A 20,421-nucleotide genomic window follows, 5' to 3' on the forward strand; every position below is an offset into this window, starting at 1 on the left:
ATGTCACACATATTTGGCCTGCAACTTTCTGTGCGACAAATTCAGACAGGAAAAATCAGTATAAATCCTTAGAAAATTATCCCCCAGTGTCTCCATCTGCTGGCGGTATTGAATAAGCATTGCTGCACTGATGGGGTATGCATTAGACGAAAAAAAAGAAGAAAAAGAAGAATAATACGCCCAGAAAAGAGGCGAAAAGGAGAAAAACGTAAAAAAACGTGAAAAAAAAGTAAGAGGAAGAGAAGGGAAAAAAAGGTGGAAATGGGTTTAAAAGTGATTTCGGCGGAGAAATATATATATATATATATATATATATATATATATATATATATATATATATATATGCGCACACACACACATAGATATAAACGTATTCTCCGTTGAGATATTGCAGCCGCTGCTGTGTCCAGGCCCAGGAGCCTTAGCACTGTGCTGTGATGTCACTCAATACCACTGACATCACTAGGTGTAAACAACATCTCTCCTTTGCTGTGTATGTGACTATGGAGCTGTTTGGTGATGTCGTCTATTACGGCCTTCATAGAAGCAACAGGAGATTGTTGCATCCATCTTGAACCCTCAGAACTACAGTGCTATGATGTCACTCACTTCCACAGGCCTTGCAGAGTGTAAACAACAACAACCCAGCTTTGTTGTGTATGTAACCAAAGGGATTTGTGATGTCACCTAGAACCTTCACAGCAGCGACAGCTTTATGAGGAGCATCAGCACTGCTCTGCCTGAGCAGAACCATCACCGCCATAGGTTGTCAAATAACCCGGATTTAACCCACACAGGTAAGTCCAATGGGGTGCAGGCATGTCCTCTATGCTTACAGCTTCCCGTGGGTGTTGGTTTGATACCGTTTGGGGACAGCCAAGGAGGCATCTGCAGGCAACAAAGGTAGGTGTGTGCTTGTGTGTGTGTTTCCTATGCAGATCCTAAGCCCAGTGTCACATGCAAGTAGGAGGAGTAAGAAGGGTTCCTGGCAAATCCGGGTTATGGATTGCATTTAAAAAGGCCCCGTGGGAGTGCAATGGGCCCCTGTCTTGCTGCTTAGCAATAATGGTATGGGTTTAGGTTCTGCTGTGTGTACTGGTGGTTGACTGCCCCCCAGCCCAGAGTGTGCATGGAAAATTGTCTGGCAGCCTCCCTGACAGCAAGCAGTGATAGTGCCCATGAAGGGGACCTTGTTGGGCCCGCCCCTTTCACGGTTATCGCTTCTCGGCCTTTTGGCTAAGATCAAGTGTAGTATCTGTTCTTATCAGTTTAATATCTGATACGTCCCCTATCTGGGGACCATATATTAAATGGATTTTTGAGAACGGGGGCCGATTTCGAAGCTTGCTTCCGTCGCCCTATGCATTGACCCGATATGGCAGTATCTTCGGGTACAGTGCACCACCCCCTTACAGGGTTAAAAAGAAAGATTCCTACTTTCATTGCTACCTGCTTGCTGGCTAGCCAGCTAGCCAGCCCTGTGGGCCTTGCTGCTGCTGCAGCCAAAAAACAAAAGGTGGTGCTGCTGCTGCTTCTGCTGCTTCTGCTTCTGCTTGTGTCTGGCCCCTGTTGGAGCGTCCAGGCACAGGACTTCTGCTGCTGCTGACTAAATGGCCTCCTTAATTGGATCATTTGAGTAGCCAGCACACCTGTGCAGGTAGGGCATGACATGATAGGCAGCTGCCTTGATAGCGGGTGGGTGCTGAATGTTCCTAATTGACAAAATAAGATTAATGCTTATGAAGAAATATAAAATCTCATCCCTTCCCCAATATCGCGCCACACCCCTACCCCTTAATTCCCTGGTTGAACGTGATGGACATATGTCTTTTTTCGACCGTACTAACTATGTAACTATGTAACATAACATGGGGGGGGGGGGGGGTCTCCTGGCTGTTCACACAGGTGTGTCATTGCTGTACATTGACCATGCATTGCTTCTGTGGTATTGCAAAGGCAAAGACAAATGCTTCCAGCCATCCATTGCACTAATGGATTGGTCATCAGCTGGCTGTCTATGTCCCGCATCAATATAGACCAAAGTACAGAGGGTTAGGCTATGCTATTGTGCACCTACCTGATGCATCAGAAGGTGCGAGGCCCTTGCTAAATTCTGTGCACAGACTTTGAGATCTATGCTTTAGACTGTATCTAAACCTGCTCCAACATGGACTGACATTCTGGCCTACTTTCAGCCGATGCGACTTCTGTCGCTGAACAGTCGCTTTTTATGTATTCAGCACCTATGTATAATGTTGTAAAAATGCTCTAGAAGCTAAAGTCGCAGAAATGTCACACATATTTGGCCTGCAACTTTCTGTGCGACAAATTCAGACAGGAAAAATCAGTATAAATCCTTAGAAAATTATCCCCCAGTGTCTCCATCTGCTGGCGGTATTGAATAAGCATTGCTGCACTGATGGGGTATGCATTAGACGAAAAAAAAGAAGAAAAAGAAGAATAATACGCCCAGAAAAGAGGCGAAAAGGAGAAAAACGTAAAAAAACGTGAAAAAAAAGTAAGAGGAAGAGAAGGGAAAAAAAGGTGGAAATGGGTTTAAAAGTGATTTCGGCGGAGAAATATATATATATATATATATATATATATATATATATATATATATATATGCGCACACACACACATAGATATAAACGTATTCTCCGTTGAGATATTGCAGCCGCTGCTGTGTCCAGGCCCAGGAGCCTTAGCACTGTGCTGTGATGTCACTCAATACCACTGACATCACTAGGTGTAAACAACATCTCTCCTTTGCTGTGTATGTGACTATGGAGCTGTTTGGTGATGTCGTCTATTACGGCCTTCATAGAAGCAACAGGAGATTGTTGCATCCATCTTGAACCCTCAGAACTACAGTGCTATGATGTCACTCACTTCCACAGGCCTTGCAGAGTGTAAACAACAACAACCCAGCTTTGTTGTGTATGTAACCAAAGGGATTTGTGATGTCACCTAGAACCTTCACAGCAGCGACAGCTTTATGAGGAGCATCAGCACTGCTCTGCCTGAGCAGAACCATCACCGCCATAGGTTGTCAAATAACCCGGATTTAACCCACACAGGTAAGTCCAATGGGGTGCAGGCATGTCCTCTATGCTTACAGCTTCCCGTGGGTGTTGGTTTGATACCGTTTGGGGACAGCCAAGGAGGCATCTGCAGGCAACAAAGGTAGGTGTGTGCTTGTGTGTGTGTTTCCTATGCAGATCCTAAGCCCAGTGTCACATGCAAGTAGGAGGAGTAAGAAGGGTTCCTGGCAAATCCGGGTTATGGATTGCATTTAAAAAGGCCCCGTGGGAGTGCAATGGGCCCCTGTCTTGCTGCTTAGCAATAATGGTATGGGTTTAGGTTCTGCTGTGTGTACTGGTGGTTGACTGCCCCCCAGCCCAGAGTGTGCATGGAAAATTGTCTGGCAGCCTCCCTGACAGCAAGCAGTGATAGTGCCCATGAAGGGGACCTTGTTGGGCCCGCCCCTTTCACGGTTATCGCTTCTCGGCCTTTTGGCTAAGATCAAGTGTAGTATCTGTTCTTATCAGTTTAATATCTGATACGTCCCCTATCTGGGGACCATATATTAAATGGATTTTTGAGAACGGGGGCCGATTTCGAAGCTTGCTTCCGTCGCCCTATGCATTGACCCGATATGGCAGTATCTTCGGGTACAGTGCACCACCCCCTTACAGGGTTAAAAAGAAAGATTCCTACTTTCATTGCTACCTGCTTGCTGGCTAGCCAGCTAGCCAGCCCTGTGGGCCTTGCTGCTGCTGCAGCCAAAAAACAAAAGGTGGTGCTGCTGCTGCTTCTGCTGCTTCTGCTTCTGCTTGTGTCTGGCCCCTGTTGGAGCGTCCAGGCACAGGACTTCTGCTGCTGCTGACTAAATGGCCTCCTTAATTGGATCATTTGAGTAGCCAGCACACCTGTGCAGGTAGGGCATGACATGATAGGCAGCTGCCTTGATAGCGGGTGGGTGCTGAATGTTCCTAATTGACAAAATAAGATTAATGCTTATGAAGAAATATAAAATCTCATCCCTTCCCCAATATCGCGCCACACCCCTACCCCTTAATTCCCTGGTTGAACGTGATGGACATATGTCTTTTTTCGACCGTACTAACTATGTAACTATGTAACATAACATGGGGGGGGGGGGGGGGGTCTCCTGGCTGTTCACACAGGTGTGTCATTGCTGTACATTGACCATGCATTGCTTCTGTGGTATTGCAAAGGCAAAGACAAATGCTTCCAGCCATCCATTGCACTAATGGATTGGTCATCAGCTGGCTGTCTATGTCCCGCATCAATATAGACCAAAGTACAGAGGGTTAGGCTATGCTATTGTGCACCTACCTGATGCATCAGAAGGTGCGAGGCCCTTGCTAAATTCTGTGCACAGACTTTGAGATCTATGCTTTAGACTGTATCTAAACCTGCTCCAACATGGACTGACATTCTGGCCTACTTTCAGCCGATGCGACTTGTCTGTCGCTGAACAGTCGCTTTTTATGTATTCAGCACCTATGTATAATGTTGTAAAAATGCTCTAGAAGCTAAAGTCGCAGAAATGTCACACATATTTGGCCTGCAACTTTCTGTGCGACAAATTCAGACAGGAAAAATCAGTATAAATCCTTAGAAAATTATCCCCCAGTGTCTCCATCTGCTGGCGGTATTGAATAAGCATTGCTGCACTGATGGGGTATGCATTAGACGAAAAAAAAGAAGAAAAAGAAGAATAATACGCCCAGAAAAGAGGCGAAAAGGAGAAAAACGTAAAAAAACGTGAAAAAAAAGTAAGAGGAAGAGAAGGGAAAAAAAGGTGGAAATGGGTTTAAAAGTGATTTCGGCGGAGAAATATATATATATATATATATATATATATATATATATATATATATATATGCGCACACACACACATAGATATAAACGTATTCTCCGTTGAGATATTGCAGCCGCTGCTCCAGGCCCAGGAGCCTTAGCACTGTGCTGTGATGTCACTCAATACCACTGACATCACTAGGTGTAAACAACATCTCTCCTTTGCTGTGTATGTGACTATGGAGCTGTTTGGTGATGTCGTCTATTACGGCCTTCATAGAAGCAACAGGAGATTGTTGCATCCATCTTGAACCCTCAGAACTACAGTGCTATGATGTCACTCACTTCCACAGGCCTTGCAGAGTGTAAACAACAACAACCCAGCTTTGTTGTGTATGTAACCAAAGGGATTTGTGATGTCACCTAGAACCTTCACAGCAGCGACAGCTTTATGAGGAGCATCAGCACTGCTCTGCCTGAGCAGAACCATCACCGCCATAGGTTGTCAAATAACCCGGATTTAACCCACACAGGTAAGTCCAATGGGGTGCAGGCATGTCCTCTATGCTTACAGCTTCCCGTGGGTGTTGGTTTGATACCGTTTGGGGACAGCCAAGGAGGCATCTGCAGGCAACAAAGGTAGGTGTGTGTGCTTGTGTGTGTGTTTCCTATGCAGATCCTAAGCCCAGTGTCACATGCAAGTAGGAGGAGTAAGAAGGGTTCCTGGCAAATCCGGGTTATGGATTGCATTTAAAAAGGCCCCGTGGGAGTGCAATGGGCCCCTGTCTTGCTGCTTAGCAATAATGGTATGGGTTTAGGTTCTGCTGTGTGTACTGGTGGTTGACTGCCCCCCAGCCCAGAGTGTGCATGGAAAATTGTCTGGCAGCCTCCCTGACAGCAAGCAGTGATAGTGCCCATGAAGGGGACCTTGTTGGGCCCGCCCCTTTCACGGTTATCGCTTCTCGGCCTTTTGGCTAAGATCAAGTGTAGTATCTGTTCTTATCAGTTTAATATCTGATACGTCCCCTATCTGGGGACCATATATTAAATGGATTTTTGAGAACGGGGGCCGATTTCGAAGCTTGCTTCCGTCGCCCTATGCATTGACCCGATATGGCAGTATCTTCGGGTACAGTGCACCACCCCCTTACAGGGTTAAAAAGAAAGATTCCTACTTTCATTGCTACCTGCTTGCTGGCTAGCCAGCTAGCCAGCCCTGTGGGCCTTGCTGCTGCTGCAGCCAAAAAACAAAAGGTGGTGCTGCTGCTGCTTCTGCTGCTTCTGCTTCTGCTTGTGTCTGGCCCCTGTTGGAGCGTCCAGGCACAGGACTTCTGCTGCTGCTGACTAAATGGCCTCCTTAATTGGATCATTTGAGTAGCCAGCACACCTGTGCAGGTAGGGCATGACATGATAGGCAGCTGCCTTGATAGCGGGTGGGTGCTGAATGTTCCTAATTGACAAAATAAGATTAATGCTTATGAAGAAATATAAAATCTCATCCCTTCCCCAATATCGCGCCACACCCCTACCCCTTAATTCCCTGGTTGAACGTGATGGACATATGTCTTTTTTCGACCGTACTAACTATGTAACTATGTAACATAACATGGGGGGGGGGGGGGGTCTCCTGGCTGTTCACACAGGTGTGTCATTGCTGTACATTGACCATGCATTGCTTCTGTGGTATTGCAAAGGCAAAGACAAATGCTTCCAGCCATCCATTGCACTAATGGATTGGTCATCAGCTGGCTGTCTATGTCCCGCATCAATATAGACCAAAGTACAGAGGGTTAGGCTATGCTATTGTGCACCTACCTGATGCATCAGAAGGTGCGAGGCCCTTGCTAAATTCTGTGCACAGACTTTGAGATCTATGCTTTAGACTGTATCTAAACCTGCTCCAACATGGACTGACATTCTGGCCTACTTTCAGCCGATGCGACTTGTCTGTCGCTGAACAGTCGCTTTTTATGTATTCAGCACCTATGTATAATGTTGTAAAAATGCTCTAGAAGCTAAAGTCGCAGAAATGTCACACATATTTGGCCTGCAACTTTCTGTGCGACAAATTCAGACAGGAAAAATCAGTATAAATCCTTAGAAAATTATCCCCCAGTGTCTCCATCTGCTGGCGGTATTGAATAAGCATTGCTGCACTGATGGGGTATGCATTAGACGAAAAAAAAGAAGAAAAAGAAGAATAATACGCCCAGAAAAGAGGCGAAAAGGAGAAAAACGTAAAAAAACGTGAAAAAAAAGTAAGAGGAAGAGAAGGGAAAAAAAGGTGGAAATGGGTTTAAAAGTGATTTCGGCGGAGAATATATATATATATATATATATATATATATATATATATATATATATGCGCACACACACACATAGATATAAACGTATTCTCCGTTGAGATATTGCAGCCGCTGCTGTGTCCAGGCCCAGGAGCCTTAGCACTGTGCTGTGATGTCACTCAATACCACTGACATCACTAGGTGTAAACAACATCTCTCCTTTGCTGTGTATGTGACTATGGAGCTGTTTGGTGATGTCGTCTATTACGGCCTTCATAGAAGCAACAGGAGATTGTTGCATCCATCTTGAACCCTCAGAACTACAGTGCTATGATGTCACTCACTTCCACAGGCCTTGCAGAGTGTAAACAACAACAACCCAGCTTTGTTGTGTATGTAACCAAAGGGATTTGTGATGTCACCTAGAACCTTCACAGCAGCGACAGCTTTATGAGGAGCATCAGCACTGCTCTGCCTGAGCAGAACCATCACCGCCATAGGTTGTCAAATAACCCGGATTTAACCCACACAGGTAAGTCCAATGGGGTGCAGGCATGTCCTCTATGCTTACAGCTTCCCGTGGGTGTTGGTTTGATACCGTTTGGGGACAGCCAAGGAGGCATCTGCAGGCAACAAAGGTAGGTGTGTGCTTGTGTGTGTGTTTCCTATGCAGATCCTAAGCCCAGTGTCACATGCAAGTAGGAGGAGTAAGAAGGGTTCCTGGCAAATCCGGGTTATGGATTGCATTTAAAAAGGCCCCGTGGGAGTGCAATGGGCCCCTGTCTTGCTGCTTAGCAATAATGGTATGGGTTTAGGTTCTGCTGTGTGTACTGGTGGTTGACTGCCCCCCAGCCCAGAGTGTGCATGGAAAATTGTCTGGCAGCCTCCCTGACAGCAAGCAGTGATAGTGCCCATGAAGGGGACCTTGTTGGGCCCGCCCCTTTCACGGTTATCGCTTCTCGGCCTTTTGGCTAAGATCAAGTGTAGTATCTGTTCTTATCAGTTTAATATCTGATACGTCCCCTATCTGGGGACCATATATTAAATGGATTTTTGAGAACGGGGGCCGATTTCGAAGCTTGCTTCCGTCGCCCTATGCATTGACCCGATATGGCAGTATCTTCGGGGTACAGTGCACCACCCCCTTACAGGGTTAAAAAGAAAGATTCCTACTTTCATTGCTACCTGCTTGCTGGCTAGCCAGCTAGCCAGCCCTGTGGGCCTTGCTGCTGCTGCAGCCAAAAAACAAAAGGTGGTGCTGCTGCTTCTGCTGCTTCTGCTTCTGCTTGTGTCTGGCCCCTGTTGGAGCGTCCAGGCACAGGACTTCTGCTGCTGCTGACTAAATGGCCTCCTTAATTGGATCATTTGAGTAGCCAGCACACCTGTGCAGGTAGGGCATGACATGATAGGCAGCTGCCTTGATAGCGGGTGGGTGCTGAATGTTCCTAATTGACAAAATAAGATTAATGCTTATGAAGAAATATAAAATCTCATCCCTTCCCCAATATCGCGCCACACCCCTACCCCTTAATTCCCTGGTTGAACGTGATGGACATATGTCTTTTTTCGACCGTACTAACTATGTAACTATGTAACATAACATGGGGGGGGGGGGGGGGGTCTCCTGGCTGTTCACACAGGTGTGTCATTGCTGTACATTGACCATGCATTGCTTCTGTGGTATTGCAAAGGCAAAGACAAATGCTTCCAGCCATCCATTGCACTAATGGATTGGTCATCAGCTGGCTGTCTATGTCCCGCATCAATATAGACCAAAGTACAGAGGGTTAGGCTATGCTATTGTGCACCTACCTGATGCATCAGAAGGTGCGAGGCCCTTGCTAAATTCTGTGCACAGACTTTGAGATCTATGCTTTAGACTGTATCTAAACCTGCTCCAACATGGACTGACATTCTGGCCTACTTTCAGCCGATGCGACTTGTCTGTCGCTGAACAGTCGCTTTTTATGTATTCAGCACCTATGTATAATGTTGTAAAAATGCTCTAGAAGCTAAAGTCGCAGAAATGTCACACATATTTGGCCTGCAACTTTCTGTGCGACAAATTCAGACAGGAAAAATCAGTATAAATCCTTAGAAAATTATCCCCCAGTGTCTCCATCTGCTGGCGGTATTGAATAAGCATTGCTGCACTGATGGGGTATGCATTAGACGAAAAAAAAGAAGAAAAAGAAGAATAATACGCCCAGAAAAGAGGCGAAAAGGAGAAAAACGTAAAAAAACGTGAAAAAAAAGTAAGAGGAAGAGAAGGGAAAAAAAGGTGGAAATGGGTTTAAAAGTGATTTCGGCGGAGAAATATATATATATATATATATATATATATATATATATATATATATATGCGCACACACACACATAGATATAAACGTATTCTCCGTTGAGATATTGCAGCCGCTGCTGTGTCCAGGCCCAGGAGCCTTAGCACTGTGCTGTGATGTCACTCAATACCACTGACATCACTAGGTGTAAACAACATCTCTCCTTTGCTGTGTATGTGACTATGGAGCTGTTTGGTGATGTCGTCTATTACGGCCTTCATAGAAGCAACAGGAGATTGTTGCATCCATCTTGAACCCTCAGAACTACAGTGCTATGATGTCACTCACTTCCACAGGCCTTGCAGAGTGTAAACAACAACAACCCAGCTTTGTTGTGTATGTAACCAAAGGGATTTGTGATGTCACCTAGAACCTTCACAGCAGCGACAGCTTTATGAGGAGCATCAGCACTGCTCTGCCTGAGCAGAACCATCACCGCCATAGGTTGTCAAATAACCCGGATTTAACCCACACAGGTAAGTCCAATGGGGTGCAGGCATGTCCTCTATGCTTACAGCTTCCCGTGGGTGTTGGTTTGATACCGTTTGGGGACAGCCAAGGAGGCATCTGCAGGCAACAAAGGTAGGTGTGTGCTTGTGTGTGTGTTTCCTATGCAGATCCTAAGCCCAGTGTCACATGCAAGTAGGAGGAGTAAGAAGGGTTCCTGGCAAATCCGGGTTATGGATTGCATTTAAAAAGGCCCCGTGGGAGTGCAATGGGCCCCTGTCTTGCTGCTTAGCAATAATGGTATGGGTTTAGGTTCTGCTGTGTGTACTGGTGGTTGACTGCCCCCCAGCCCAGAGTGTGCATGGAAAATTGTCTGGCAGCCTCCCTGACAGCAAGCAGTGATAGTGCCCATGAAGGGGACCTTGTTGGGCCCGCCCCTTTCACGGTTATCGCTTCTCGGCCTTTTGGCTAAGATCAAGTGTAGTATCTGTTCTTATCAGTTTAATATCTGATACGTCCCCTATCTGGGGACCATATATTAAATGGATTTTTGAGAACGGGGGCCGATTTCGAAGCTTGCTTCCGTCGCCCTATGCATTGACCCGATATGGCAGTATCTTCGGGTACAGTGCACCACCCCCTTACAGGGTTAAAAAGAAAGATTCCTACTTTCATTGCTACCTGCTTGCTGGCTAGCCAGCTAGCCAGCCCTGTGGGCCTTGCTGCTGCTGCAGCCAAAAAACAAAAGGTGGTGCTGCTGCTGCTTCTGCTGCTTCTGCTTCTGCTTGTGTCTGGCCCCTGTTGGAGCGTCCAGGCACAGGACTTCTGCTGCTGCTGACTAAATGGCCTCCTTAATTGGATCATTTGAGTAGCCAGCACACCTGTGCAGGTAGGGCATGACATGATAGGCAGCTGCCTTGATAGCGGGTGGGTGCTGAATGTTCCTAATTGACAAAATAAGATTAATGCTTATGAAGAAATATAAAATCTCATCCCTTCCCCAATATCGCGCCACACCCCTACCCCTTAATTCCCTGGTTGAACGTGATGGACATATGTCTTTTTTCGACCGTACTAACTATGTAACTATGTAACATAACATGGGGGGGGGGGGGTCTCCTGGCTGTTCACACAGGTGTGTCATTGCTGTACATTGACCATGCATTGCTTCTGTGGTATTGCAAAGGCAAAGACAAATGCTTCCAGCCATCCATTGCACTAATGGATTGGTCATCAGCTGGCTGTCTATGTCCCGCATCAATATAGACCAAAGTACAGAGGGTTAGGCTATGCTATTGTGCACCTACCTGATGCATCAGAAGGTGCGAGGCCCTTGCTAAATTCTGTGCACAGACTTTGAGATCTATGCTTTAGACTGTATCTAAACCTGCTCCAACATGGACTGACATTCTGGCCTACTTTCAGCCGATGCGACTTGTCTGTCGCTGAACAGTCGCTTTTTATGTATTCAGCACCTATGTATAATGTTGTAAAAATGCTCTAGAAGCTAAAGTCGCAGAAATGTCACACATATTTGGCCTGCAACTTTCTGTGCGACAAATTCAGACAGGAAAAATCAGTATAAATCCTTAGAAAATTATCCCCCAGTGTCTCCATCTGCTGGCGGTATTGAATAAGCATTGCTGCACTGATGGGGTATGCATTAGACGAAAAAAAAGAAGAAAAAGAAGAATAATACGCCCAGAAAAGAGGCGAAAAGGAGAAAAACGTAAAAAAACGTGAAAAAAAAGTAAGAGGAAGAGAAGGGAAAAAAAGGTGGAAATGGGTTTAAAAGTGATTTCGGCGGAGAAATATATATATATATATATATATATATATATATATATATATATATATGCGCACACACACACATAGATATAAACGTATTCTCCGTTGAGATATTGCAGCCGCTGCTGTGTCCAGGCCCAGGAGCCTTAGCACTGTGCTGTGATGTCACTCAATACCACTGACATCACTAGGTGTAAACAACATCTCTCCTTTGCTGTGTATGTGACTATGGAGCTGTTTGGTGATGTCGTCTATTACGGCCTTCATAGAAGCAACAGGAGATTGTTGCATCCATCTTGAACCCTCAGAACTACAGTGCTATGATGTCACTCACTTCCACAGGCCTTGCAGAGTGTAAACAACAACAACCCAGCTTTGTTGTGTATGTAACCAAAGGGATTTGTGATGTCACCTAGAACCTTCACAGCAGCGACAGCTTTATGAGGAGCATCAGCACTGCTCTGCCTGAGCAGAACCATCACCGCCATAGGTTGTCAAATAACCCGGATTTAACCCACACAGGTAAGTCCAATGGGGTGCAGGCATGTCCTCTATGCTTACAGCTTCCCGTGGGTGTTGGTTTGATACCGTTTGGGGACAGCCAAGGAGGCATCTGCAGGCAACAAAGGTAGGTGTGTGCTTGTGTGTGTGTTTCCTATGCAGATCCTAAGCCCAGTGTCACATGCAAGTAGGAGGAGTAAGAAGGGTTCCTGGCAAATCCGGGTTATGGATTGCATTTAAAAAGGCCCCGTGGGAGTGCAATGGGCCCCTGTCTTGCTGCTTAGCAATAATGGTATGGGTTTAGGTTCTGCTGTGTGTACTGGTGGTTGACTGCCCCCCAGCCCAGAGTGTGCATGGAAAATTGTCTGGCAGCCTCCCTGACAGCAAGCAGTGATAGTGCCCATGAAGGGGACCTTGTTGGGCCCGCCCCTTTCACGGTTATCGCTTCTCGGCCTTTTGGCTAAGATCAAGTGTAGTATCTGTTCTTATCAGTTTAATATCTGATACGTCCCCTATCTGGGGACCATATATTAAATGGATTTTTGAGAACGGGGGCCGATTTCGAAGCTTGCTTCCGTCGCCCTATGCATTGACCCGATATGGCAGTATCTTCGGGTACAGTGCACCACCCCCTTACAGGGTTAAAAAGAAAGATTCCTACTTTCATTGCTACCTGCTTGCTGGCTAGCCAGCTAGCCAGCCCTGTGGGCCTTGCTGCTGCTGCAGCCAAAAAACAAAAGGTGGTGCTGCTGCTGCTTCTGCTGCTTCTGCTTCTGCTTGTGTCTGGCCCCTGTTGGAGCGTCCAGGCACAGGACTTCTGCTGCTGCTGACTAAATGGCCTCCTTAATTGGATCATTTGAGTAGCCAGCACACCTGTGCAGGTAGGGCATGACATGATAGGCAGCTGCCTTGATAGCGGGTGGGTGCTGAATGTTCCTAATTGACAAAATAAGATTAATGCTTATGAAGAAATATAAAATCTCATCCCTTCCCCAATATCGCGCCACACCCCTACCCCTTAATTCCCTGGTTGAACGTGATGGACATATGTCTTTTTTCGACCGTACTAACTATGTAACTATGTAACATAACATGGGGGGGGGGGGGGGTCTCCTGGCTGTTCACACAGGTGTGTCATTGCTGTACATTGACCATGCATTGCTTCTGTGGTATTGCAAAGGCAAAGACAAATGCTTCCAGCCATCCATTGCACTAATGGATTGGTCATCAGCTGGCTGTCTATGTCCCGCATCAATATAGACCAAAGTACAGAGGGTTAGGCTATGCTATTGTGCACCTACCTGATGCATCAGAAGGTGCGAGGCCCTTGCTAAATTCTGTGCACAGACTTTGAGATCTATGCTTTAGACTGTATCTAAACCTGCTCCAACATGGACTGACATTCTGGCCTACTTTCAGCCGATGCGACTTGTCTGTCGCTGAACAGTCGCTTTTTATGTATTCAGCACCTATGTATAATGTTGTAAAAATGCTCTAGAAGCTAAAGTCGCAGAAATGTCACACATATTTGGCCTGCAACTTTCTGTGCGACAAATTCAGACAGGAAAAATCAGTATAAATCCTTAGAAAATTATCCCCCAGTGTCTCCATCTGCTGGCGGTATTGAATAAGCATTGCTGCACTGATGGGGTATGCATTAGACGAAAAAAAAGAAGAAAAAGAAGAATAATACGCCCAGAAAAGAGGCGAAAAGGAGAAAAACGTAAAAAAACGTGAAAAAAAAGTAAGAGGAAGAGAAGGGAAAAAAAGGTGGAAATGGGTTTAAAAGTGATTTCGGCGGAGAATATATATATATATATATATATATATATATATATATATATATATATGCGCACACACACACATAGATATAAACGTATTCTCCGTTGAGATATTGCAGCCGCTGCTGTGTCCAGGCCCAGGAGCCTTAGCACTGTGCTGTGATGTCACTCAATACCACTGACATCACTAGGTGTAAACAACATCTCTCCTTTGCTGTGTATGTGACTATGGAGCTGTTTGGTGATGTCGTCTATTACGGCCTTCATAGAAGCAACAGGAGATTGTTGCATCCATCTTGAACCCTCAGAACTACAGTGCTATGATGTCACTCACTTCCACAGGCCTTGCAGAGTGTAAACAACAACAACCCAGCTTTGTTGTGTATGTAACCAAAGGGATTTGTGATGTCACCTAGAACCTTCACAGCAGCGACAGCTTTATGAGGAGCATCAGCACTGCTCTGCCTGAGCAGAACCATCACCGCCATAGGTTGTCAAATAACCCGGATTTAACCCACACAGGTAAGTCCAATGGGGTGCAGGCCTATGCTTACAGCTTCCCGTGGGTGTTGGTTTGATACCGTTTGGGGACAGCCAAGGAGGCATCTGCAGGCAACAAAGGTAGGTGTGTGCTTGTGTGTGTGTTTCCTATGCAGATCCTAAGCCCAGTGTCACATGCAAGTAGGAGGAGTAAGAAGGGTTCCTGGCAAATCCGGGTTATGGATTGCATTTAAAAAGGCCCCGTGGGAGTGCAATGGGCCCCTGTCTTGCTGCTTAGCAATAATGGTATGGGTTTAGGTTCTGCTGTGTGTACTGGTGGTTGACTGCCCCCCAGCCCAGAGTGTGCATGGAAAATTGTCTGGCAGCCTCCCTGACAGCAAGCAGTGATAGTGCCCATGAAGGGGACCTTGTTGGGCCCGCCCCTTTCACGGTTATCGCTTCTCGGCCTTTTGGCTACTAAGATCAAGTGTAGTATCTGTTCTTATCAGTTTAATATCTGATACGTCCCCTATCTGGGGACCATATATTAAATGGATTTTTGAGAACGGGGGCCGATTTCGAAGCTTGCTTCCGTCGCCCTATGCATTGACCCGATATGGCAGTATCTTCGGGTACAGTGCACCACCCCCTTACAGGGTTAAAAAGAAAGATTCCTACTTTCATTGCTACCTGCTTGCTGGCTAGCCAGCTAGCCAGCCCTGTGGGCCTTGCTGCTGCTGCAGCCAAAAAACAAAAGGTGGTGCTGCTGCTGCTTCTGCTGCTTCTGCTTCTGCTTGTGTCTGGCCCCTGTTGGAGCGTCCAGGCACAGGACTTCTGCTGCTGCTGACTAAATGGCCTCCTTAATTGGATCATTTGAGTAGCCAGCACACCTGTGCAGGTAGGGCATGACATGATAGGCAGCTGCCTTGATAGCGGGTGGGTGCTGAATGTTCCTAATTGACAAAATAAGATTAATGCTTATGAAGAAATATAAAATCTCATCCCTTCCCCAATATCGCGCCACACCCCTACCCCTTAATTCCCTGGTTGAACGTGATGGACATATGTCTTTTTTCGACCGTACTAACTATGTAACTATGTAACATAACATGAGGGGGGGGGGGGGGGGGTCTCCTGGCTGTTCACACAGGTGTGTCATTGCTGTACATTGACCATGCATTGCTTCTGTGGTATTGCAAAGGCAAAGACAAATGCTTCCAGCCATCCATTGCACTAATGGATTGGTCATCAGCTGGCTGTCTATGTCCCGCATCAATATAGACCAAAGTACAGAGGGTTAGGCTATGCTATTGTGCACCTACCTGATGCATCAGAAGGTGCGAGGCCCTTGCTAAATTCTGTGCACAGACTTTGAGATCTATGCTTTAGACTGTATCTAAACCTGCTCCAACATGGACTGACATTCTGGCCTACTTTCAGCCGATGCGACTTGTCTGTCGCTGAACAGTCGCTTTTTATGTATTCAGCACCTATGTATAATGTTGTAAAAATGCTCTAGAAGCTAAAGTCGCAGAAATGTCACACATATTTGGCCTGCAACTTTCTGTGCGACAAATTCAGACAGGAAAAATCAGTATAAATCCTTAGAAAATTATCCCCCAGTGTCTCCATCTGCTGGCGGTATTGAATAAGCATTGCTGCACTGATGGGGTATGCATTAGACGAAAAAAAAGAAGAAAAAGAAGAATAATACGCCCAGAAAAGAGGCGAAAAGGAGAAAAACGTAAAAAAACGTGAAAAAAAAGTAAGAGGAAGAGAAGGGAAAAAAAGGTGGAAATGGGTTTAAAAGTGATTTCGGCGGAGAAATATATATATATATATATATATATATATATATATATATATATGCGCACACACACACATAGATATAAACGTATTCTCCGTTGAGATATTGCAGCCGCTGCTGTGTCCAGGCCCAGGAGCCTTAGCACTGTGCTGTGATGTCACTCAATACCACTGACATCACTAGGTGTAAACAACATCTCTCCTTTGCTGTGTATGTGACTATGGAGCTGTTTGGTGATGTCGTCTATTACGGCCTTCATAGAAGCAACAGGAGATTGTTGCATCCATCTTGAACCCTCAGAACTACAGTGCTATGATGTCACTCACTTCCACAGGCCTTGCAGAGTGTAAACAACAACAACCCAGCTTTGTTGTGTATGTAACCAAAGGGATTTGTGATGTCACCTAGAACCTTCACAGCAGCGACAGCTTTATGAGGAGCATCAGCACTGCTCTGCCTGAGCAGAACCATCACCGCCATAGGTTGTCAAATAACCCGGATTTAACCCACACAGGTAAGTCCAATGGGGTGCAGGCATGTCCTCTATGCTTACAGCTTCCCGTGGGTGTTGGTTTGATACCGTTTGGGGACAGCCAAGGAGGCATCTGCAGGCAACAAAGGTAGGTGTGTGCTTGTGTGTGTGTTTCCTATGCAGATCCTAAGCCCAGTGTCACATGCAAGTAGGAGGAGTAAGAAGGGTTCCTGGCAAATCCGGGTTATGGATTGCATTTAAAAAGGCCCCGTGGGAGTGCAATGGGCCCCTGTCTTGCTGCTTAGCAATAATGGTATGGGTTTAGGTTCTGCTGTGTGTACTGGTGGTTGACTGCCCCCCAGCCCAGAGTGTGCATGGAAAATTGTCTGGCAGCCTCCCTGACAGCAAGCAGTGATAGTGCCCATGAAGGGGACCTTGTTGGGCCCGCCCCTTTCACGGTTATCGCTTCTCGGCCTTTTGGCTAAGATCAAGTGTAGTATCTGTTCTTATCAGTTTAATATCTGATACGTCCCCTATCTGGGGACCATATATTAAATGGATTTTTGAGAACGGGGGCTGATTTCGAAGCTTGCTTCCGTCGCCCTATGCATTGACCCGATATGGCAGTATCTTCGGGTACAGTGCACCACCCCCTTACAGGGTTAAAAAGAAAGATTCCTACTTTCATTGCTACCTGCTTGCTGGCTAGCCAGCTAGCCAGCCCTGTGGGCCTTGCTGCTGCTGCAGCCAAAAAACAAAAGGTGGTGCTGCTGCTGCTTCTGCTGCTTCTGCTTCTGCTTGTGTCTGGCCCCTGTTGGAGCGTCCAGGCACAGGACTTCTGCTGCTGCTGACTAAATGGCCTCCTTAATTGGATCATTTGAGTAGCCAGCACACCTGTGCAGGTAGGGCATGACATGATAGGCAGCTGCCTTGATAGCGGGTGGGTGCTGAATGTTCCTAATTGACAAAATAAGATTAATGCTTATGAAGAAATATAAAATCTCATCCCTTCCCCAATATCGCGCCACACCCCTACCCCTTAATTCCCTGGTTGAACGTGATGGACATATGTCTTTTTTCGACCGTACTAACTATGTAACTATGTAACATAACATGGGGGGGGGGGGGGGGGGGGGTCTCCTGGCTGTTCACACAGGTGTGTCATTGCTGTACATTGACCATGCATTGCTTCTGTGGTATTGCAAAGGCAAAGACAAATGCTTCCAGCCATCCATTGCACTAATGGATTGGTCATCAGCTGGCTGTCTATGTCCCGCATCAATATAGACCAAAGTACAGAGGGTTAGGCTATGCTATTGTGCACCTACCTGATGCATCAGAAGGTGCGAGGCCCTTGCTAAATTCTGTGCACAGACTTTGAGATCTATGCTTTAGACTGTATCTAAACCTGCTCCAACATGGACTGACATTCTGGCCTACTTTCAGCCGATGCGACTTGTCTGTCGCTGAACAGTCGCTTTTTATGTATTCAGCACCTATGTATAATGTTGTAAAAATGCTCTAGAAGCTAAAGTCGCAGAAATGTCACACATATTTGGCCTGCAACTTTCTGTGCGACAAATTCAGACAGGAAAAATCAGTATAAATCCTTAGAAAATTATCCCCCAGTGTCTCCATCTGCTGGCGGTATTGAATAAGCATTGCTGCACTGATGGGGTATGCATTAGACGAAAAAAAAGAAGAAAAAGAAGAATAATACGCCCAGAAAAGAGGCGAAAAGGAGAAAAACGTAAAAAAACGTGAAAAAAAAGTAAGAGGAAGAGAAGGGAAAAAAAGGTGGAAATGGGTTTAAAAGTGATTTCGGCGGAGAAATATATATATATATATATATATATATATATATATATATATATATATATGCGCACACACACACATAGATATAAACGTATTCTCCGTTGAGATATTGCAGCCGCTGCTGTGTCCAGGCCCAGGAGCCTTAGCACTGTGCTGTGATGTCACTCAATACCACTGACATCACTAGGTGTAAACAACATCTCTCCTTTGCTGTGTATGTGACTATGGAGCTGTTTGGTGATGTCGTCTATTACGGCCTTCATAGAAGCAACAGGAGATTGTTGCATCCATCTTGAACCCTCAGAACTACAGTGCTATGATGTCACTCACTTCCACAGGCCTTGCAGAGTGTAAACAACAACAACCCAGCTTTGTTGTGTATGTAACCAAAGGGATTTGTGATGTCACCTAGAACCTTCACAGCAGCGACAGCTTTATGAGGAGCATCAGCACTGCTCTGCCTGAGCAGAACCATCACCGCCATAGGTTGTCAAATAACCCGGATTTAACCCACACAGGTAAGTCCAATGGGGTGCAGGCATGTCCTCTATGCTTACAGCTTCCCGTGGGTGTTGGTTTGATACCGTTTGGGGACAGCCAAGGAGGCATCTGCAGGCAACAAAGGTAGGTGTGTGCTTGTGTGTGTGTTTCCTATGCAGATCCTAAGCCCAGTGTCACATGCAAGTAGGAGGAGTAAGAAGGGTTCCTGGCAAATCCGGGTTATGGATTGCATTTAAAAAGGCCCCGTGGGAGTGCAATGGGCCCCTGTCTTGCTGCTTAGCAATAATGGTATGGGTTTAGGTTCTGCTGTGTGTACTGGTGGTTGACTGCCCCCCAGCCCAGAGTGTGCATGGAAAATTGTCTGGCAGCCTCCCTGACAGCAAGCAGTGATAGTGCCCATGAAGGGGACCTTGTTGGGCCCGCCCCTTTCACGGTTATCGCTTCTCGGCCTTTTGGCTAAGATCAAGTGTAGTATCTGTTCTTATCAGTTTAATATCTGATACGTCCCCTATCTGGGGACCATATATTAAATGGATTTTTGAGAACGGGGGCCGATTTCGAAGCTTGCTTCCGTCGCCCTATGCATTGACCCGATATGGCAGTATCTTCGGGTACAGTGCACCACCCCCTTACAGGGTTAAAAAGAAAGATTCCTACTTTCATTGCTACCTGCTTGCTGGCTAGCCAGCTAGCCAGCCCTGTGGGCCTTGCTGCTGCTGCAGCCAAAAAACAAAAGGTGGTGCTGCTGCTGCTTCTGCTGCTTCTGCTTCTGCTTGTGTCTGGCCCCTGTTGGAGCGTCCAGGCACAGGACTTCTGCTGCTGCTGACTAAATGGCCTCCTTAATTGGATCATTTGAGTAGCCAGCACACCTGTGCAGGTAGGGCATGACATGATAGGCAGCTGCCTTGATAGCGGGTGGGTGCTGAATGTTCCTAATTGACAAAATAAGATTAATGCTTATGAAGAAATATAAAATCTCATCCCTTCCCCAATATCGCGCCACACCCCTACCCCTTAATTCCCTGGTTGAACGTGATGGACATATGTCTTTTTTCGACCGTACTAACTATGTAACTATGTAACATAACATGGGGGGGGGGGGGTCTCCTGGCTGTTCACACAGGTGTGTCATTGCTGTACATTGACCATGCATTGCTTCTGTGGTATTGCAAAGGCAAAGACAAATGCTTCCAGCCATCCATTGCACTAATGGATTGGTCATCAGCTGGCTGTCTATGTCCCGCATCAATATAGACCAAAGTACAGAGGGTTAGGCTATGCTATTGTGCACCTACCTGATGCATCAGAAGGTGCGAGGCCCTTGCTAAATTCTGTGCACAGACTTTGAGATCTATGCTTTAGACTGTATCTAAAC

The 20,421-nt window shown here is 46.2% G+C and overlaps 9 non-coding genes across 9 annotated transcripts; all 9 read left to right on the forward strand.

Annotated features, from left to right (window-relative positions):
• Nucleotides 1-1,216: 1,216 nt before the first annotated feature.
• LOC130343022 (U2 spliceosomal RNA) lies at nt 1,217-1,407 on the forward strand. Its single transcript, XR_008882455.1, has one exon. It is a non-coding gene; the product is annotated as a U2 spliceosomal RNA (small nuclear RNA).
• Nucleotides 1,408-3,499: 2,092 nt separating this feature from the next.
• On the forward strand, nt 3,500-3,690 carry LOC130343023 (U2 spliceosomal RNA). The gene has a single exon (XR_008882456.1). It is a non-coding gene; the product is annotated as a U2 spliceosomal RNA (small nuclear RNA).
• A 2,094-nt stretch (nt 3,691-5,784) lies between these two features.
• Nucleotides 5,785-5,975, forward strand: LOC130343024 (U2 spliceosomal RNA). Its single transcript, XR_008882457.1, has one exon. It is a non-coding gene; the product is annotated as a U2 spliceosomal RNA (small nuclear RNA).
• Nucleotides 5,976-8,066: 2,091 nt separating this feature from the next.
• LOC130343043 (U2 spliceosomal RNA) lies at nt 8,067-8,258 on the forward strand. The gene has a single exon (XR_008882474.1). It is a non-coding gene; the product is annotated as a U2 spliceosomal RNA (small nuclear RNA).
• Nucleotides 8,259-10,349: 2,091 nt separating this feature from the next.
• On the forward strand, nt 10,350-10,540 carry LOC130343025 (U2 spliceosomal RNA). The gene has a single exon (XR_008882458.1). It is a non-coding gene; the product is annotated as a U2 spliceosomal RNA (small nuclear RNA).
• Nucleotides 10,541-12,630: 2,090 nt separating this feature from the next.
• Nucleotides 12,631-12,821, forward strand: LOC130343026 (U2 spliceosomal RNA). The gene has a single exon (XR_008882459.1). It is a non-coding gene; the product is annotated as a U2 spliceosomal RNA (small nuclear RNA).
• A 2,084-nt stretch (nt 12,822-14,905) lies between these two features.
• Nucleotides 14,906-15,099, forward strand: LOC130343047 (U2 spliceosomal RNA). The gene has a single exon (XR_008882478.1). It is a non-coding gene; the product is annotated as a U2 spliceosomal RNA (small nuclear RNA).
• Nucleotides 15,100-17,191: 2,092 nt separating this feature from the next.
• LOC130342978 (U2 spliceosomal RNA) lies at nt 17,192-17,382 on the forward strand. Its single transcript, XR_008882424.1, has one exon. It is a non-coding gene; the product is annotated as a U2 spliceosomal RNA (small nuclear RNA).
• Nucleotides 17,383-19,482: 2,100 nt separating this feature from the next.
• On the forward strand, nt 19,483-19,673 carry LOC130343027 (U2 spliceosomal RNA). The gene has a single exon (XR_008882460.1). It is a non-coding gene; the product is annotated as a U2 spliceosomal RNA (small nuclear RNA).
• Nucleotides 19,674-20,421: the final 748 nt, after the last annotated feature.

This window comes from Hyla sarda, unplaced genomic scaffold (genome assembly GCF_029499605.1).
Source record: "Hyla sarda isolate aHylSar1 unplaced genomic scaffold, aHylSar1.hap1 scaffold_665, whole genome shotgun sequence".
In the NCBI taxonomy this organism is placed as follows: domain Eukaryota; kingdom Metazoa; phylum Chordata; class Amphibia; order Anura; family Hylidae; genus Hyla; species Hyla sarda.